Below are 21155 nucleotides of genomic sequence, written 5' to 3'. Positions count from 1 at the left end.
CTATGGATAGCTGTTACTTCTACTTAATGTCATGAACTTGAAATTTGCTGCTATATATGAAATGAGTTATATTTGTTCTTAAACTTTATAATCACATTTGCTTTATCATCGGAACCTGTCATGAAACCTTTAAAAAGCATTTAAATTTTTCTTTAATCTAGTATAATCTCTGAGATATTACTTTATAGTCATTGGATTTAAGCAAGTATCAAATTATCCAAAGCCTAGATTTTGCATCGATACTGAAAGCTCTCTGAATAACATTTTTCAGTTTAAATGGCTTTTAATGATTTTTTTTTTAGTACAGAATGATTGTCAAAAAACATGATGTAATTTTTTTGCTTGGTATTCTAAGGTATCATGTTCTTAGATTTTCAGTACAGTAAGGATGATCAGACAATTGATAAATTCTTAATACAGGTAGTGTAATGCATAGATGTCCTGTCATGTAAGTTACCTGTAGTGATATCACACAGAACAAAAACACACTGAATGAATCAGTCATTGTTGAAAGTCAACAATGTTTTGTTCCTAGAAAGATACTATTTTATTCAAGAAGTGTTCAAAATAGAAAATGTAATTAATTTTATAACTAAAGGGTATTATAAAAACAAACAACTCCTGCATATGCTCCTACTAATTTATTCTTCTCTTTGAGGTTTGCAACAACCTGTAAGGTCAAACTTGGTCAATTAGACTCTGGCCTGAACGCTTAAATCGTGAACCCTGTGGGATTCATGAGATTTAATGATTTTTCATCTGGTGGTTAATTAGTGTTATTTTTTTTTTCCTGTTGCTCTTTTGCTTGTTTGTAAAGTGTTATTTTTTTAACTTATATCTAGTTTTATGCATTCCTTATTGGTGAAAAGATATTGGTTAAAACTAAGGGGAGATAACTCAATTTAGAGTGCCTGTCTCCTAAATTGTCTTAAACCAAGACAAGCATATAATTATTTCTGCTGAATCATCTGATTTTTTTCATGGGGAAATGGTTATAAAAATTAACTTTATCTGGTTACAGTTTTTTTAGCTTCACTCTTCTGTTAAATCCTCTTAAAAAATCTCATTTAAGTTTTTTCTACAGTATCAGATACTTTGACAGGACTGCTATAAACTCGTCTCCATTCCCTTTTAGACATTATGGGACTTCTAGACATGTCTCTTCTACGATAAAGAAGGAAGTAATTCTCCAGTGAGTTACACATGAGAGGTCTGACATCCCCTGCAAAGGAATCCATTTTTGTAATTCTATTTCCTGCTCTGGGCAGCTAATGAGGGAAGACAAGACCTTATTTTAGATGAAACAGATCATACAGGTTGACAGTATAATTTACTCTAACAAATAGATCTTGTCCTGAAACCCACCTCAGAAATACCAACTCTTTTTTTTTTCTTTAGTTCGCAAAGGAAAAAAAACAACCAGGTCACTACATTTATACATGACATTCAGGTAAAATGAGTATAAATATCATCTTAAAGAGGCATATAGACTGATAGCACTAGGATGAGTAATGATTAGTACCTGAATTTCCTTACATGGCACACTCTTAGTGTTTCAAGGATTTCTTTTTAGTATGGTTTTACTGTCATCAATCACCTTTCTTATTGCCATATTCTCTGTCTTCCAAGTTACGAACATGTTGTTCTCATTACAGCTGGCCTTTATACTTCCTTCATACAGTGCTTGGCTTTATTTGTCTAATATTAAATTAAGCCTTATGTATCTGTCATGCTGAATCAGCTTCATAATTTCTGAAAAACATTCTCTGTATGAATGGCTGCCTAAAGTGAACATGAGAAACGGGTAGCATTTTAGAAGATACATAATATCTCCCATATTTGAAAAATGTGCTTATTTACTCTGATATTTTATTACACAGAGTGAATCACTAATTAATTTTTTTCCACATGCTGTGATCTGTGCAGGCTATCTATATTCAAAGCATTCATTTTATATATTTTGTTGTCATTGTCTGTAATATATGACTTTAGGGAGGAAGACGATTTTTTTTGTATGTAAATTGTTGGAATGCCTATTGTCACTGCTTCCAGGAATGTTTGCAAAAATTATTATAAACAGAACCAAACAAAAAACAAATCAAAAACCAAATCAACAAACAAACATACAAAAGCAAACAAACATAAAACCGAACTTGTATTTCTGCCACTCTCCTACTTTTCCATTCATGGTATGCTGAACAGCTAATTCCCAGTTCCCTTCAATAACCTCAGAGACTGCAAAGAATACTTCCATCTCAACCACCCTAAAATGCATCACCCAGGTATATCTAATTATCACATTAAAGAAAATATTATGGTAAGGAGGATGTAATTGTTGAAAACTATCTCTACATCATACTTGTTTATTATTTTCCAACTAAATTAAAGTGTAATTTATGAAGGAGACCAGAAGATTTTTGATACCTTCTAGGTTGCATAATGCTAAGGGTGTCAGAAAACTGCTTATGTCTCTGGTATTTGAAATACCCATTTTTTTTCAATGCTTTCAGCTTACTATTTTGCCAGCCAGGTTTCTATTCTCCTGTCGCCCAGTGCTGTGTCATTAGCAGTAGGATTAGTGCTTCTTACTGTCTTTTAGTCAACTGCATCTGCAGAGTGGATTTGAAAATGTCCAAGTCACTTTAATTACCTATGTTATCTCTCTGGGGTGATATTGAATGGCAGAGAACTGAGGATCACCAATATTTTGTGGGCACATCTCCATGTCCCTGTGGGCTTACCAGGAATATAATGATAAAAAAGATTGTTTTACAAAGTCTCACTTAAGAAATTATTTAAAATGCAATATCCAAGCTCATTCAATTGAACTCCTCTGCTTCACTCTGAGTACAGTGTTTGCTGGAAAAGTTGAGATTTGATAGACACTGTTCTGTCAAATGATGTGCACTGTAGAAGAGGAACGTGAAAGTTATCTGCAGCTGCAGGCTGACAGACTGGATGGAAAGCCCTAGCTATCCTGGCATTTTAGCACAGTGCTGTGTACTGATTTGGTGGAAAATAGAACTGATAAAACCCCCTTAATGTTAAGGTATTTGCTATTTTAAATAAAGTAATTTGATTCTATATAATATAAACACATTTGCTGTTTAAAATCTAGCAATTTAAATCTGTATACACTTCAGTACATTTGGTTTTATAGGAATTTGCTGTGTGAACATATATTACATTCTGAGACCCCACAGCAACAAAAGCATTGAGGTAGAACTTTAGATTTTCCTTAAAGTAAGGACACTGAGAGATATCAGAAAGCTTTTCATATTTAATGGTGTTCTATTGCAGCATATTTTATATTGAAATTAATTTTGAATTTTAAAAAAAATGTCAGTTTTTCCAGCAGATACAGGTTCTAAGAGTCATTTCCTCCCTTCGTGTCAGTCTTACATATTGTAATTGGGAAAGTTATCACCTCAAACTTGCTCTCATTGATCAAGTATCAAGGGCATCTTAGGCTGGTAAAGGCTTCACATAGTCATCACAGACTCTTTAGGAGTCTGTTGTATTTTTTATTGTCATACCAAAGTCTGGCTCACAGCTGCCCTTCTCCCACCTTAGAAAATTCCTGTTTCTCTGCCTGTCTGGGGTTTGGTGTGGTCATCTGGTCTCCAAGAAAGATCCAGCCTCCTTCCACCTTCTTATAGTTGTGTGTTGCCTAGTGTACAGCAGCAAGAATATGGGAAAGTCAGTCTTTCTACCTGCCTTTAGCCAGATATAACATGAATTTAACATTAAGTCAACCATATTATTATCTTGATCACAGGAAGCAAGCCCATTGATCCTCCAGGTGTACAGTTATCACCTTCCAGCTAAGAGAAGTGGATCCAACAAAAAAGTAAAAGGTAACTGGGGCGTTAACACCACTGGTTGAGCAGCAGTTACTCCTCAGCCATGTCTTAGCCATCCAAAATTATTAGGAAATCTAAATAATTTTCTTTCAGGAAGCTTCTGAACTTCATTTGGGTATTTGACCTTAATGTTGCAATGAGGTAGCACAAAGAGCTAACTGAAGTGTGTTCCTAAAAGTTACAATAAATTGAAATAGTTTTAAAGTCTCTGTACATGCACTGTCATATGTTTGCTTTACATACCCCACAACAAATTGGTCTTTATACAGAATGTACTCAGAATACTCATTTTTGTGTTTAGCATCAAGCAATAGCTTCCTTCTTATTCCCAGCAATCTGAATCCATGTCAGAGTACATCTTTTGGAAGCTTTGGATTGTCCTCGTCAAGAGACAAAGCTCAGATGTTCAATTTTTGCAAACCATATTTCTGTTATTGGAGCTCACAATGACAAATATTTAGATATAAGAAATTATTTTGAGTTTTCTGCAATGCTAATTCACTGAAAAGCCATGCAATCTATGTAATAGTTAATAAAGTTATATCCTTGCATACCAAAGCTTTCTAGTGACAGTTCATTCAGCTCCTATTCAAAAATTAGTTGAGAAATGAGCTGTGGCTTTCATCATAAAATTCTCGATGCAAACGAAGCCCAGGGGTCTTAGGGAAATAATCTGTATTAGCAATGAATTTTTGTGAGCTACTCGGGTATTCTAAGCAATACTTTGGGCTACAATAAAAAAACAGAAGATCTCTTCCTTATTCCTTTTCACTCCTTTCCTTAAGTTATCAAAGATTAAATGCAACACTTTTAAACAGAAAATGGACTCACAAACTGCTCACAAACAAAATCATTCACAGCTCTGAATTTTGCCTTCAAAACTTTGTTCTATTGTGCTGGGTCTAGATGTGTTTCACCGCATCCCTTTACTCTGGATGCTTACTTCAGCTCTTTATTTCCTGCAGATGGTATCAGCCAGGCAGAAAAATGTTGAAATTTACAATCTGCATATGTTGGAAAACTCTATTTTGTATTTCATAATTGAAACTATTACTGTGTCCTAAACATTCTGCAAAAATTTTGAATATGCAGCCACTGTTATCCATTTTCTCTAAAACATTATCCAGAATGGTTCAGAAAGTTTCATTAGGGTTGCTATAAAAGTCTCTCTTTTCTTAAGCGGAAGTGTCTTGTACCTAATAGAAAGTACTTTGTAGACCACTTGTAAGTAAGTGTGTGGCAGACAAACAGTGTAGGTGATTCATTTTTACATGGAGTGATAATGTTAGAAGAGTTAGAAGCTAATACATCTTTAGTCACTTATTTTTCTTTTGTTTTCATTACATGAAACAGTAGTTCATGCCCATTTTTCTATTTCTATGCCCTAGTTTTGGCTGAAATAATTTTCATATTAGTAGCTGGAACAGTGCTGCCTGTTGGACTTCACATAAGAATAATGTCAATAACACACTGGTATTTTAGTGGTTGTTAAGTAGTGCTTCAATTCAAATGATTTTCAGTTTTTCATGCTCTGACAGTGAAGAGTTGCACAAGAAGCTGGCAGGGAGCACAGCTGGGACAGCTGATCCAAACTGGTCAAGGGGCAATCCATATCATAGAATGTCATGTCCAGTGCCTAAGATCATCCATGAGAGAAAGGTCGCTGTTGGGGGATGTGCTGGGCATTGGTCAACAGGTGGTGAGCAATTGTATTGTTGACTACTTGTTTTTCCTGTCTTCTCACTCTCTCTAAGCCCTTGCAATGCAATTAAAAGTAGTAGTTGTAATAGTATCAGCTTTATTAGTACTATATTTTACTTTATTTCAATTATAAAACTGTTCTTATCTCAACCCATGAGTTTTACCCTTTCTCTATTCTTCTCTTCATTCCATGGGGTCAGGGTGGGGAAGGTAGTGAGCAAGCATATGTGTGGTACTTGCTGTTTGGGGTTAAGCCACAGGTATCTTTCTTGGTGCCTAGTATGGGGTGAATGATACAGCAACAAAAGTTAATCTTTCTGAAATCTGATTTTGCCATAAACTAAAGTAAGGTCAAGGGACCTGCACAGGAGATACAGTTTTTAGGAATAAACTGGCAAGATGTAAGTTGTCAGATGCCAGTGGATGTGAAGAACAAGGTAGCAACAATAACTCCACCAAATAACACGAGAGAAACACAAGCTTTTTTTAGCCATTGCAGGCTTTTGGAGAATGCATATTTCAAACTGCAGTCTGATTGTTAGCCCTCTTTATCAAATGACCTAGATGAAAAAATATTTCAAATTGAGACCTCAGCAATTGCAGAGTTGTGTTTGCACTGTATATCCCCTCATGGTTTGTCCCCTCATATCCCCTCTTTCTATCTGTTTGGTTCATCCCAGCTTTCCCATCAGTACCTATATGTCCATCAAACCCCAACCCATCCCCCTGGCTCCCCCCAGGTGATGTGTCCATCACCTGCTGACCACTCCCCTTTGTCCGTACCCTTCTCCCAGGGTCACCAGGTAACTGGACCCCGGCTGGGACTCCTCCCCCACCCCCTCCTCAGTGGTCACTCTGAGGCCTTGCCCCCAGAGAGCCACTCCCATGTCCTTCCCCCATTGGCTGGTCAGGTTTTCCCCGCCCCCTATATCTGGCCAGTCTGGGTGGGGACACATCCTCTCTTGCTCGGGACTCCTTCGAGGTGACATTAAAACTTTGGAACTAATCCTGAGGGAGAGCGCCTCTTTCTTCGCTTGTGGGACTAGCTCGTCTTTGGACTCACGTGGGGGCTTCTCCAGGCCCTCCAGGATTCAAGGAGAAACCCTTCCTTCTGCCCGCCTCACCCCAACTGCCCCGCTGGCCAGGCTCCACAGGGAATCTGACTCGTGGATTTGAGGGGGAGACACAGCAAGCAGTGACAAGCCTTTGAACAAATCAGGCATTAAGTAGTCCATTCAGTAGCCCTTGGGCTAGTCAGGACAGAGCAAGATGCAAAAAATGTTCCCTACACTGCACATGGAAAGAATTACCCTATCTGGGGCCTCTGGAAGAAAAAAAGGGAAGACCTGAGGTTTACCCCTAGGCTTTTGGAGTCAGGGACACAGAAGATCTGAAGCCACTGTACTCCAGCTAAGGAGATACTGGCAGCTTACAAAAAGGTTTAAGCTGCTTCAGAAGTGATTGGTACTTGAAGCACATCTCTTCCTGATACCTCAGCTGCCAGTGCTGTGCTGATTGTTCAAAATGAGGGCCTTCTGTAGAGATCATGCAGCTGATGCTGCATGGATTGAGTTGCACTGATCAAACCATAAACTCAAATAATAATCTCCAGTCATCCAGAAATCCTGGAAGTGATCTGTCTGGCCAGGAGGCAAAGAATTGGAAATGCCACCGGAGGACAGTGACATCTGCTGAAGAAGCCCCACTGTGTAACAAATTACCAGGAAGTGAGAAGCAGTGTGCCTTCATGGGTCCTGCTGTACTGTAGGAAAGCATCGGAGGTTGAAGGCAGTTGTTTAGAGTCCCCCCATGACACGTCAGAGAAACTGCTGAAGGCGAAGGTGAATCAAGTCAGTTCGCAGAGCTGAAAGCCATCCATCTAGTTTCAGACATTGTGACCAAGAAAAATGTCTAGTATTCTATCTTTGTTCTGTCTCATGGATATCGGCAAATGCCCTGTGAGAGTGGTTACAGAAGTGGAGGTGGAGCAACTGGCAGCAAGAAGCTGAGCTGTGGCAAAACATTGCTGCTTGGGTGAAGACCTAAAAGATCAAACAGATCTTCCTGTTTGTGAAGGTACATCATGTAGATACTCATGCACTCAAGAGTTGGGCCACTGAAGAACATCAAAACAACCTGCAAGTGGGTTAGGTTGGTAAGATTGAAGTGGCTTAGGTCATTCTGGACTGGAAACTAGCTCAGGGGATCCCATGACACCCCCAACCATCAAGAAAGAGATGAAATATATACACAGGCTCAAGGGGCAGACTGTCATAGAATCACAGAATATTCTGAGTTGGAAGGGATCCATAAGGATCATCAAGTCCAGCTGTTAAGCAAATGACCCATACAGGGACCAAACCCATAACCTCAGTATTGTTAGCACCATGATCTAAGCAATTGAGCTAATTAGACTTAACCATGGACACTATGGTACAGGTTATGTATGTGAAATCTTCTGTGATAAAGCCTCCCTGGTATAAAGGACACTGGCTGAAACATGAATATGGGGAGGCCTGGCAGATTGACTCCCCCAAACCTGTGACATCAAGTGCTATGTGCTTACAAGGGTGGAAGCCACAACTAGATGGCTGTAAGGATATCCTGTGCCACATGCCACTGGCTGGAACCATTATGGACTTTAAAAAGCAAGCTTTGTAGTGACATGTACCTAGAAAGAATTGAGTCCAACAACAGGGCTCACTTTTGAAACAACCTCATAAACACTTGAGCCAAAGAGCATGGCACTGAGTGAGTATATCTCATTCCCTATCATGGAGCAGCCAGTGCATTATTAAAGACTACTCTTGATGGGTAGTGGGACCTTCAAACATCGGGATAGACATTTAGGAAAAGCCATATGGTTAGTCAGCACTAGAGGATCTAGTGGGCCCTGCACAATCAAAATTTATATGTACTGTATGTAGAAAGGGATAAAGTTTCTGTACTGCATATTAAAAATATGTTGAGAAAAACAGATTGAGTTATTCCTGCCTAAGACAAAGGAAAAACTATGCTTGGGATTGCTTTCTCTCAAGGATGTGAGTGCACTTTGTCGGCAATGCAGGAGAATAGAGATGTTCAGTGTGTAACTTGAGCGATTTCATTTTGGGTGAGAATAGCCAATGAATGAAGTTGTACATTGTTACTTGCTATATAACACTGGGTATCATCACCACTGTGCTGGGCATGTGCCCATCACTGTGCGGGACTTCTCACAGTGCCTGTCTCTGCCACTCCAGATTTGAGAATCTGAACCGGATTCCCTTTTAATCATCACATTAATGAAGAATAGACCCTGATTAAATCAGGCAAGCCCAACAGTGAGGGAATCAGAACTGGCTTCAGCTTTCAAAAGTCTAACGCCATTTTTTTCCTATCCTGAAAGACTGTTTCACTTGTATCTAATTAGAAAACACTTTATAGACTGCTTGATAACGAGTGTAGCAGAGAAGCAGTATAGGTGATTCATTTTTATATGGAATGATGAGAAGAGTTAGAAGTGAATATATCCTCAGCTAATGACTTTTCTTTTGTTTTCAGCACATGAAACATCATTTCATTCATATATTTCTGTCTCTGCAAAGCATCTAAATCTGCATTTGGGCTAAGCTTATTTTTATTACGTAAGTGAAATATATTCTTCCATTTGCAAGTTTTTGTGGAGATGTATTGAAAATGAAAAATTCAGACACAAAGTACTTAGCTCACTTATTTTTCCCTATACATCATGCAAAAACCCTTACAGGTAAGTTATGGTTGCAGAGTAGAAAACTACGAGTGGACAATAAAGTTTGGTCACTACAATTCCATGAGGAATATAGCAACATGTTTTTCTTTTCTGGGGTAAATACTGTGGGTCAATCAGAAGAGGAGTCTGGCTCACTAAATTGCAACACAAAGGACCTATGAAGTGCCTATGAAGATTTTTCATCACAGGAAATGTGATTTTGACTCTGGTATAATTCCTGCTTTTGTGAGTGCTGAACTTTCTCATGCCCTGCTCTGAGTGATACTCCAGTATGTTAAATGAAGTACAGCTATTTTGGTGATAAATTATAAAGTCATATTTTTTAAAATAATTTTTCTTTTTTTTAAAGCACTAATCAAAGATTTAATATGTGACAGGAAGAAGTGGAAAGAGGAGAAAGAGGAAATGGCACACAAGACTCCTGTAGAGTACATCCCTCCCTTTCCCACTCTTCTTTTCTATTTCTTTAACTGTCATGGTTTAACCCCAGCAGCCAAGCCCCATGCAGATGTTCACTCACCCACCCAACAGCAGATTTGGAGAGAGAATAGCAAGGGTAAAAGGTAGAAAACTCATGGGTTGAGATAAAGACAGTTTAAGAGGGAAAGCAAAAGTTGTGCACACAAGTAAAGCAATATGAGGAATTATTTGTAGCTTCCCATGGGCAGGCAGGTTTTTAGCCATCTCCAGGAGAGCAGGGCCCCATCACATGTAACAGGGACTTGGGAAGACCAATACCATCACTCCAAATTCCCCCTATTCCTTCTACTTCCCCCCAGTTTATATACTGAGCATGATGCTGTACGGTGTGGTCTATCCCTTTGGTCAGTTTGGGTCACCTCTCCTGTCTGTGTCTCCTCCCATCCCCGTGAACTCCCAAATTCCTCACCAGCAGGGCAGTAGGAAAAGCATAAAAGGCCTTGGCTCTTTGTGAGCCCTGCTGAGTAATAACAAAAACATCTCTGTCTCATCAGCCCTGTGTTCAGCACAAATCCAAAACAGGCCCATACCAGCCACTCTGAAGAATATTAACTCTACCCCAGCCAAAACCAGCACATTCTACTCTTTGTACCCTGTCAGGCTAATCTCAGCCTCCAATACAGTCAGTTATCTGGAGCTCCCTGTCACTACAGGCAAGTCACTGATCACTACAGAACAGTACTGTATTCACTGATAATTGTTGAAAATCCTGTCTTACCTAGAAAAATAATTTTTTATTTATCAGGGTTCAGGATCAATAGATAAATAGATACATTTTTATTTCGTAGAAATATAGAGCTGAAATTTTTGATTCCCATTAAATAATAACTTCCATTTCACTCAGAAGTGCAAATGTGTCTTGATAGGATTAAGATTTTAAAGTATATGGAAGAGAAGAAAGAATGTCCTGCAATAAAACTCTATTCTCTTGGCTCTTGAAGAAAAAGAAAAAAATGTTTTAATAATAATCTGCCAATTTTACCCCAGATAAAATTTTTAAACAAACCTTATATCTATTTTCAAAATCAGCAATTCATGAATCTGATTTTTTTTTTTTTTAATTAAAAAACTGCTCACCTCTGATCTTAATGGAGAAGTTTTTTGCTAGCACAAAGTTTTCCAGTGGATCAGTTTAATCCTGTAAATTCATAATTTAGACAGGGCCTATTTCAGTACAAGTATACACTTCTGTATTAGCACTGTTGCAATGAAGGCTACTTTAGGTAGAGCAAATAACCTCCCTAGAGCAGCAAAGAAAACCTGAGTTATAAAATAATTTTCCAAATATTCATGAATAGAGTTTTGGGAACCCCTTCAAAGAGCTTTTCATCCCTCACCTGACATTCTGGGTAAAAAACTTTAATCTTGCTTAGGAGTAATAGGTAATTTGTCACCAAATGACCTTATCAAATTTTATCAAAAGGAAAAGCAATACAACCAGATTCCCTCAAGTAATTTCTTGGAAGCACTTTTAATATAACATTCAACCAGGGATTTTTTTTTATCTCTTTCTTTTAGCACAACTTTATCTGGGATCATGTTAAACTGATGCTAGAACACTTTCATCTTCTATAACTCAAGCATTAACTTTTTCACTTAAATATGTCATGTTCTATCTTTAAAAAAACCTTTAGCAATATATATATAACATTTCTGCTCTTTGTACAACTTCTTTGATTTTATATAAAAGCTGCTGAAAGCTGATGAATACATGAGGGAAATTGTGCTTAACTAACCTGATTGCCTTCTATGATGGACAAGGGCTAGACAGAGGAGGGTAGAGCAGTGGATATTGTCTGTCTTGATTCCAGTAAGGCTTTTGACACTGTCTCCCATGATATCCTCGTAGACAAGCTCAGAGTGGGCAGTGAAGTGGATTGAGAGCCAGCTGCATGGCAGATCTCAGAGGGCTGTGATCAGTGGCACGGAGTCTGGTTGGAGTCACTAGTGGTGTCCTCCAACGTTCAATTCTGGGCCCACTTATTGCTTAACTTATTCACCTGTGAAGGCAAGGATGTCATAGAGACTATCAAACCTCAAATATTTCAACAGCTTTAGAATATTTAGGAAGTTTTCCAGATGAAAAAAGATAGGAATGGAATGATGTGCCCAATGTGCTCGCACAAGCTATATTAGTAGGTTTGTTCACTAAAAAACAGATTGATTTGGTTGGCATATTGTTTGTAGTCCTTTGCATAGAGCTCTTGGTGATAAGACTGTAATGTTAAGGTGTGTTTTGGTTAACCTTTTCATCACTTCAGTCAACAGAAGAGCACTGCTGTTGGTTTTTCATGTTGTTTTTTCCTTGGTTTTGTGTTTTGGTTTTTTTGGGGTTTTTTTGTTTGGTTGGTTTTTTTTTCCTTGTTCTTGTTCTTGTTTGTTTTTTTTTTTTTTTCAGGTAGAGTGAGGGTACGGAAACAAAGTGTACTTGAGTCAATTTGAAGTTTTGTGGAAAAGAAATTAGGCATGTAAAAGTGGAGACCAAATTATGTGCTTAACTAAATCTTTTAAAGGAATGACCAACAAATTTTTACAACATTATGAATTAGGTAAAGATAGAATTAATAAAAAAAAGTTTGGATAGCTGTAGACCAAGTTTAATAACTTCTAATGAATGCTCTTTTCTATAATGCTTGAGGTAAGGATAGCTGAAGATCTTATTTTCTGAATATATATTTTTGTTACTTGATTTTAAATGTTTTGTTCAAAAATGGAATGTTAAACAGAAATACTTTCATAAAATCCTTAAAAAACTGGACACCAATATGAATTATGCATTATTTAAAGAATACAACCCATCTTTATTATTATTAATGGAGACTATTACATATTTCTAATCTGCTGTCTTCTGTAAATTGTTTAAACTTCAGGGATGTTTACTGAATTACAAAGCAAAAATCGATCAGTGTTTTGGATCAATTGAGCTAATTGAAATATTTATTTATTTAAGTGGCTTATCATATTTCATATGACCAGATAAAACATTGCATTCTGTACTGAGGCCACAAGCCAAATATCAAAACAAATACAGGAAAAGCTATTATTGTATAAATTCTCCCATGTTTAGCAAGCCATATCCTAAGAGCGATATGCATTTTACAATCAAGTGTCTGGTCAAAATTCTTTGACCAGATTGCAGAAATTAATAGGCCCTCTTTCATAAGAGCAATGTACAAGAGAAGACCAACTCAAATGGACAGCTGAAAAGAAATAAAAATGCAAATAAAAATGAGCATCTGATGAGCACAACATTTTTGAGATATTTTGAGAAAACAAACAAACGTAGTTTGTACTCAGAGTGTTTTGGTCTTGATCTCTTGGAAGTAAAGAAATAAGGAGAGTAGGAGAATTGAACAAACCTGAGTAGATGCTTGCATTATGAATTGTTGTTAATGAGGAGAACACTAACTTTAAAATTGAAGTGTAAAATTTGCACCTATAAATGTACGAAATCCCAGGTAACAGCTGATGTCCCACTTTATCAATTGCTACATACAGAATTTCTGGGATATTTATTTGGAAGATGCTCAAAATCCTGGACTATTTTCAGAAGCAATCTGTCACAACAATTAGTATTATAAGAAGGTTTAAGAACTGATTGAAACAGATGAAACAAAGTTAAAAGCCTTTAGTGATATTTCTTTTGGCCTGTTGAAACTGTAATTTCAAATTTTATTTTGTAAATTTATTCATGTATACATGGTTGTCAAATGGATTTATTAATGCTTAAACTGATCATAGATCCATGTTGCTCTGTATAATTTACTGGCAAAAAGATAATCATACTGTTATGGCAAAGAACACATAAAAACACAAACTGTGCCTCTGTTATTCACTAGGGCATGCTTTCAGAAAAAAACCTAAAGATCATAATTTCATTAAGATTTTTAAAACTACTCCATATGGAAAATAGGATTCCATTCATGAATCCAAGTTATGTGTATGCTAATATTTGGATAAAAGCCCACCACATTCAATATAGCAAAAATGATAAAATCTGACAACAGATGGATAGGTCTTTCGCACACAGTTTATACACAAATATATTTATATAAGTATGTATACCCTTGTATTAACATATATCTGCATGTATGGATATGTAAATAGATGTAGGTGTATAGATGCATATAAACCTACATAAGGAGAATTAATGACAGAAATAAAAATAAGGCAGAGAAAAAAGAAAATAAATCTTATTTTTGAATCAATCTATATATTATCATTTTTATCATTTGAGTAGCTTGTAAGGTAAAGTTGCAATTCGATTAGAATTAAAGCAAAGCTCCCTCATTCCCTAACAGAATCAAAATTCCATCCCTTATGTTAACATTCCTTGTACAGTATCATTCAGACCAGTCATTAAAAAATTAATCCTTTATATAATTCAGTTAAAGGAAAGGAAATATGTAAGTAATGAATTTTCTTCTGATCTTTACTAGTTCCTTATGTCATGAATATAACTCAAGATCACAAAGATGTTCTAAAATTGATCTTTTATTTATTGGTAAAATAGCTAATAAAAGAAAGCTAAAACACTTTCATAGGTTTTCCGTCCTTGAATGACTAACTTGGTCATATGCCAGACATATAAGGAGGAGTATTAAATAAAGAAAACATTAGCATTTGTGTATTCTAAATACAAGGAAAAATACCTCACTTAATAATAATACAGATTGTAAACTGAATACCTTTTGAGATCAATACCCAGATGAAACTGATAATTTTACTCAAAATAGGGATTGCAAATAAGTGGGATCAGAAGTGTGACATATAAGAGAAAGGAGTAGAGCTGACTTTTAATGAGAGGGAAGTTATTAGCCCATAATAGAAACAATGCAGGAGAGAATTGTATGCAAGAAATGGGGTGAATAAATCTGAGCTGTCAGTAGGTGACTGTAACAGAACAGCAGATAATACTAAGTAAAATATAGATTTTAATCTGTCCAGAAATTGTCCCCCATAGAAAAACATTGTAGAAGGAGGATTCCTACTCTTCAAAAGTACTGCTATGATGATCAAACAGAAGATTTACATTTTGTAATTTTGAACATTTGGTCATTATAAGGAGAAATTCCTAATCAAAAGGATTCCATTTGTTACTGTGCTTCACATGCACTTGTGGAAACGAATATTCTGAAAATATCCCTTTGGTATTCTAATAAGGAGCTTAAGCCCATGGCACACTCAAGTTTTAAATTAGAAAGCCTGAATAAGGTTTTTAGAACTCTCCCTCTTTTTCTTTCTTTCTTTTTTTTTTTTTTTCCCCTTTTTTTTGTTGGTGAAAGCTACAGAACTCCACAAGAATTATTAAAATAACTAAGTAACTTCCATCTTCACTCCTATTCTTTACAGAGAAGATGATAAGGCACCAGAGCAGGTTTCCCAGATATGTAGTTGCCCCATCCCTGGAAGTGTTCAAGGTCAGGTTAGATTGGACTTTGAACAACCTGGTCTAGTGGAAAGCATCTAGAAGATCTTTAAGGTCCCTTCCAATGCAAACCACTCTTTGATTCTATGAATTACGTGGCTTTGGATATATTACTGTGATTTACTTCTTCTCAAATATTTTCCTTCTCTTCAACTACCTGTCCAGTGGATTCCCACCTATTTATCTTTTTGCACATCTTTTCAATGTGCAAATTAATTCAGTAGTATTATAATACTTCACGTGGAAAAGAGGTTTTTTACCTGAAATTGTATTATTATAATTGACAAGTGTCAGGATCCATCACATCTGTGTCACTTCTTTTTCCAAATGTAATAGACAGCACTTTGGAACACTCCGACTCCGCAAAATAGCTTGCTTCTAAAAATTCTACAAAAAGATCATCATGAGAATTATTAATAAGGAACAAACCTCCATTTATCTAACAAAAGTAGGGGAGAGAATTGAAAAAAATAGATCATTGTGGAATTTTTAATCAAATGTAATGTATTTACCTCTGCCAATCTGTCATAGTACTTGTATCTTGCTACCAATTTATTCTGAGGAAAATGGTTTCACTCAGCATCTTAATACATACAAATTCAACATAATGTAGGTGAGCTGAGAAGTCTTAGCTGCTGTGGAGCTATTTTATTAGTTTCCTCATTGTTTTGGGTTCCAGCATATGCTGTCCTCTATAAAAAGAAACTTGCCTATAGACATGACATTCTTTATTATTCCCAGAATTTATATGAATTTTTCTTAGTTTCTTTGTTTTCAAAAAAATCAACAGCTTTTTAACATTTTCAAAACCACATCCTCTAACTGATGGCTATACAAATATGAACAGAAAGCAAGGTTACACGTGAGCTACTAGAACATACACAGAACAGAATCCTCTGAATCTTTGAGATGATTAATGGGAAGAAATGGCAACATAAAAACCCTCTGATTGAGGTAATGCTATGGATGTATAAGTTTAAGACCTGGTTTATCATTAGTGTTACTCTCGTTTCTTATTGGCACTTTCCAGTGAAGTCAATTGACTAAAGTTGATAAATGCTATCTCTATTAGTTTAGAAACCTTTTAAATACTGGTGTTTTTTTCCAGTGGACAGAAAATTCTGTCACTTCTACTTCTTCTAGTCCTAGTAAAGCCCATTAACATTTTTGCAGATAAGTTAATAAGCTGCAAGTTTTAAGCCAGTGTTTAAAATGAAGCAGTCTTGAACATTTTCTTACTACAATTTGTTTTTACCTGGGCTGTTTTTGGTTGGGGTAGAAGCAATGTTTGTCATAGTATCTGGCTGGCATGGTGCTGTGTTTTGGATTTGTGCTGGAAACAGTGCTGGTAATAGATGATTTTGTCACTGCTGAGCAGGGTTTACACAGAGTGAAGGCCTTTTCTGCTTGGGTAAAAGTTGTGAGGGGACAGAGCTGGGACAGCTGACCCCAACTGCCCAAAGGCAGAATGTACCATATGACATCGTGCTTAGGATACAAAACTGGAGGAAGAATAAGGAAGGGGAGAACATGTTTGGAGAGGTGACATTTTTCCTTCTATGACACTGTTATCTATGACGGGGCCTTGCTTTCCTGGGATCACTGAGCACCTACCTGCCCATAGAAAGCAATGAATAAATTCCTTGTTTATTTTACTTGTGCACATGGCTTTTGATTTCACTGTTAATCTGTCTCTGTTTCAACCCATGAGTTTTCTCACTTTTACTCTTCCAATACTCTTCTTCATCCCACTGGGGACAAGTGAGTGAGTGGCTGTGGTGCTTAGTTGTCAGATGGAGTTAAACTACAGCATTATTTTACAGCATTGTAATATACCAAGTTTATACACCTAAACAGGTGAGTGCAAGTAGTCCTACTCTCTCTCTCATATGCTGTCAACCATCTATGAACAGTATCAACTCTTATCATTAGTTATCTGGCACAATTAGCAAACGGATGAGCTGAAGATAGGCGCTTATGGTTTCAGATTGGGCACCACTGTAAGGTAGTTTGACATCTACCAGACCCCAGCTGCCTGACAGAAGTACCCTTCTGAATAACAGGCCTTTGTTGCTACAGACTGATCTTTTACTCTGAAGAGAATACCAAGCCTACTCAAAAGATGCAGAATTAGGGCAAATTGTGGGATAAGCTACATGATGGTATACTTTTTCTTTTTAAGATTTCAGATATCCATCCAGTTTACTGAATGAACTAGAGGTTAAACAGAAAGAATAGGATTTATTATAGACTACAATATTGTGTATAGTACTTTTTGTAATAAATAAGTGCAAAACGAATTAAAGGATGGTTATACATTATAGCTTTACTGGGTCATAAACACATAAGACCAATCATATCAGTTCAGATAAGATGTGCAGAAGCCTTCAATCTTATTTTCAAGAGTGAAATACATACTTAGGAAAGAGCACTAATACAAATAAATCATATAACAACACTCGTCTAGACACCAGGATTTTTTTTTAATCTTAATAACACCTTGAACCAGAACTGCTATCTGTATGTAAGTAATCCTTGACTTTTTTTTTTTTCTTTTTAAATTTTTTATAATATTTAATCTAATTGCTTTTGTGGTTTTCAGAGTTCACAATAATACATGATAGGGAGTCTCATGGCTTATTAGATTGTGATTCTATTAGATAGAATCACATCTTTCAGTGTTTTTAGAATGTTACTTGGATTAATGTAATAACCTCTGGGGTTGTTATTAGGTGTGGAAAATAAAGTCACCTACTATTCTCTCAATTTTCTAGACTGCTGTCTCTTCCTACCTCAGTTATCCTTTATTTCTCTACGTGGCAGCACTCTAGCCTATCCACTACACAAACATCATCTGTTTCATCCCTGTGAAGGGCTGAAAGGAATTTCATATGAAGTCAGTATTTTGGGTGTTTCATCCTTTGGGAGTTTTTGCCAATCATATTCTCATCCTTGTGACTTATTACAGTTCTCACTAGCTTTTACTGAGTGTCCTTTATCAGCAAGTTTTTAATTCAAGAGGGAACTTCCCAAGGGCCACCCATGTTCTGAAATAAGTATTTCCCTTTCTGTTCCTCTTGTACTGTAAAAAATATTTCTTGTTACTTTTTCAACACTTAGAAGTTGGTCTTCATTTTCTTGTTCATGTTTATCTCTTCTGTATTCTATATATGAACACAACTTCATCTTTAGATCAAGTGCTTAAAACAATACAGAAACAAGAATGCAATATTTGTCAAATGTACTTAGCTAATTCCCTTTTTTCTCCTCACAAAATTCTTCTGTACTCAACTAGCTTTACTTACCCTTACTATTTTTCACAAGTCTGCCCAGAATCCAGGGCATGACCTGATTCTAAGCAGCTAGTATTTCTTCAGAACGGCTCAGACCCTTTATTATAACTTTTGGTAATAGGTTTACCCTACCAAATGCCATTAGAAAATCTGTCTGCTGATCTGTTGTCTGATCTTCCACATCTGTGAATTCAAATATTTCTCTTACTTCCCATAGTACATTTGGTGACCAACAGTTTGAAGGTGATGCCAAATTGATTATAGAAGATAATTTTTTTGCTTGAGGAAAGGCATAAATAGATTAAATAGCAAAATATCTTATTGAGTCATATGAAAAGATGTTAAATTCATGCTATAAGCACACTAAAACACGCTTCTTAGTTTTGTAAATTGTGAAATTAAACTTTAAATGAAAGAGGCTGTGTTTCTCCCAACTTAATAGAAATCATGGATGGGATAAAAAAATAACAGGAGAAAACCACAGAAATGTTTATGTTATATGAAAACTTCATTGTGTTTACTGCTTTGCTTTCAAATTTTATGTTTAATGATCATATTGTGAAGTACAAGTGACTTAGATTAGAAATCTGATCATAAATAGGCATTTTGTTTGTTACTGGCTAAACATAAATCCAGGGATTATCTTCCTGGCAGGGATCTCTGTTTTAATTTTGAAATTTGTCTTACAAAAATATTTCATGACATTTCTGTCAGTAAGCTTTCTTCACTAGAATTATTCTAGAAAGTAATCAAAATGGAGATCACACAGAGTTAAAATGAGACAATTTTAAAGATATTGGTGTTTTCCTAGGTGCAAGTATCCTCTGTTTACTCTTGTTTCTTCATCCCTTGATCCATACACAGCTAAAATTAATAAACAATCCCAGGATCAAAACTTGGAGCCCTCATTACAGTGAGGAAAAGCCTCAACACTAGCAAGACCCATTTCTGAGTACTAAAATGCAAATTAAGAAAAGTTAAGGAGAAATTAATATCTAAAGTTAGTTATAGCTTCTGGATTTAGGAATACTCAGGAGTTTTGAGCTATGCTGTCATGCATACATATTTATGCTATTATTTTTATTTAAATTGTATACACAGGATGTAAGCAAATATATTAATTTCTTTCTTGTCTTTACCTGTTGATAGCATGTTTGTCAAACTTTCATCCTTTGTAAGATGGGATCATAAATTACAGAAATCATAGAAATCACTGAAACAATCAGGTTGGAAGGGACCACATTGGGTCATCTGGTTCAACCTCCCTGCTCAAGTGGGGGTCATCCTGGAGCACATTGCATAGGATTGGATCCAGATAGTTCTTGAATATCTCAGTGAGAGAGGCTTCACAACCTCTCTGGGAAACCTTTTCCAGCACTTAGTGCACCTCACAGTAAAGTTCTTCCTCATATTCAGGTGGAACTTCCTGTGCTTTAGTTCCTGTCCATTGCCTTGTGTCCTAGAGGCTGGCACCACCAAGAAGAGCCAGGGTCCCTCCTCTTGGCACCCCCAACTTTAGATATCAATACACATTGATGAGGTCCCTTCTCAGTCCTCTTCTCAAGGCTGAACAGGCACAACTCTCTTAGGTTTTCCTTATAAGAGAAATGCTCCAGTCCCCTCATCATCGTTGTTGCCCTCCACTGGACCTGCTCCAGGAGCTCCATGTCTCTCTCATAATGAGGAGCTCACAACAGGACACAAGAGTCCCGATGTGGTCTTGCTAGGGCTGAGTAGAGGGGATTTCTTAATATATTCTATCCCAGGGATTTTTTTTCATTCTTATTTATTACAGTTTCACTTCTGAGTTATTACTGTACCAGTTCTCAAAGCCACAGAATTTTGTGGATGATTCATAATGACCTCCTAGCAGACTCTGCCTATTTATCAAAAAAAAAAAAAAAAAAAGCATTTTCCTTTATCAACTACTTTTTATGAACAGAGTTGCTTTGTGTAACTGTATTGCACATAAAGTTGAAATAAATACAGAAAACACTTTGGGATATGGTACCTAACACCATTTGTAGGAGAAACAGAAAGGAAGAAAGGATAAAGAGCTGCTTAAAGGACAGTGGTAATATTTTTGGTTTTGATGCGTCTCTCTTGATGCATTTGATTTGGCCAAGGAACAGATTTTTTAAACTGTCATTTCAGTACTCAGTCTCTGTTCTTTATGAATGACATGAGCATTATGTGAACTTAAGAATTAAGCTGATACAAGGAGTTATATTCCTGAATTGGGCCAGTGAGTGAGAGGTGAGGACAAAGTTGAAAAAATAGAAGAGACTTCCCAGTGCTCAATCTACCACCTCTGATAAATCATGTTATCTGTTTTGGTAAGAATACAGTTATTTTTAAATTCCTTTATGTATTTTGTTCTGATTTTAAATAAATATGTGCAATAGCAACTGGAAATTAATATAAATCTGTAAAATATATAACTGGTTTATGAGTGACGATGCAGTCATATTAATACAGGTGGATAATGAAAATAGAGTAGAACAAATGGGTTGTGGTCACAGACCAACTTTTTACAGTGCCATTATTCCTTCTTTCACATGTATAGACAAATACTGAAAAACAGGCTTTGGTTTTCCTCTGTTCTTGTCAGTATAATTGGGATGAACATCACCCACTCC

The sequence above is a fragment of the Taeniopygia guttata genome, chromosome 2 (assembly GCF_048771995.1).
Source record: "Taeniopygia guttata chromosome 2, bTaeGut7.mat, whole genome shotgun sequence".
NCBI classification, from domain to species: Eukaryota; Metazoa; Chordata; class Aves; order Passeriformes; family Estrildidae; genus Taeniopygia; species Taeniopygia guttata.
Note: the sequence above shows the minus strand (reverse complement) of the source record.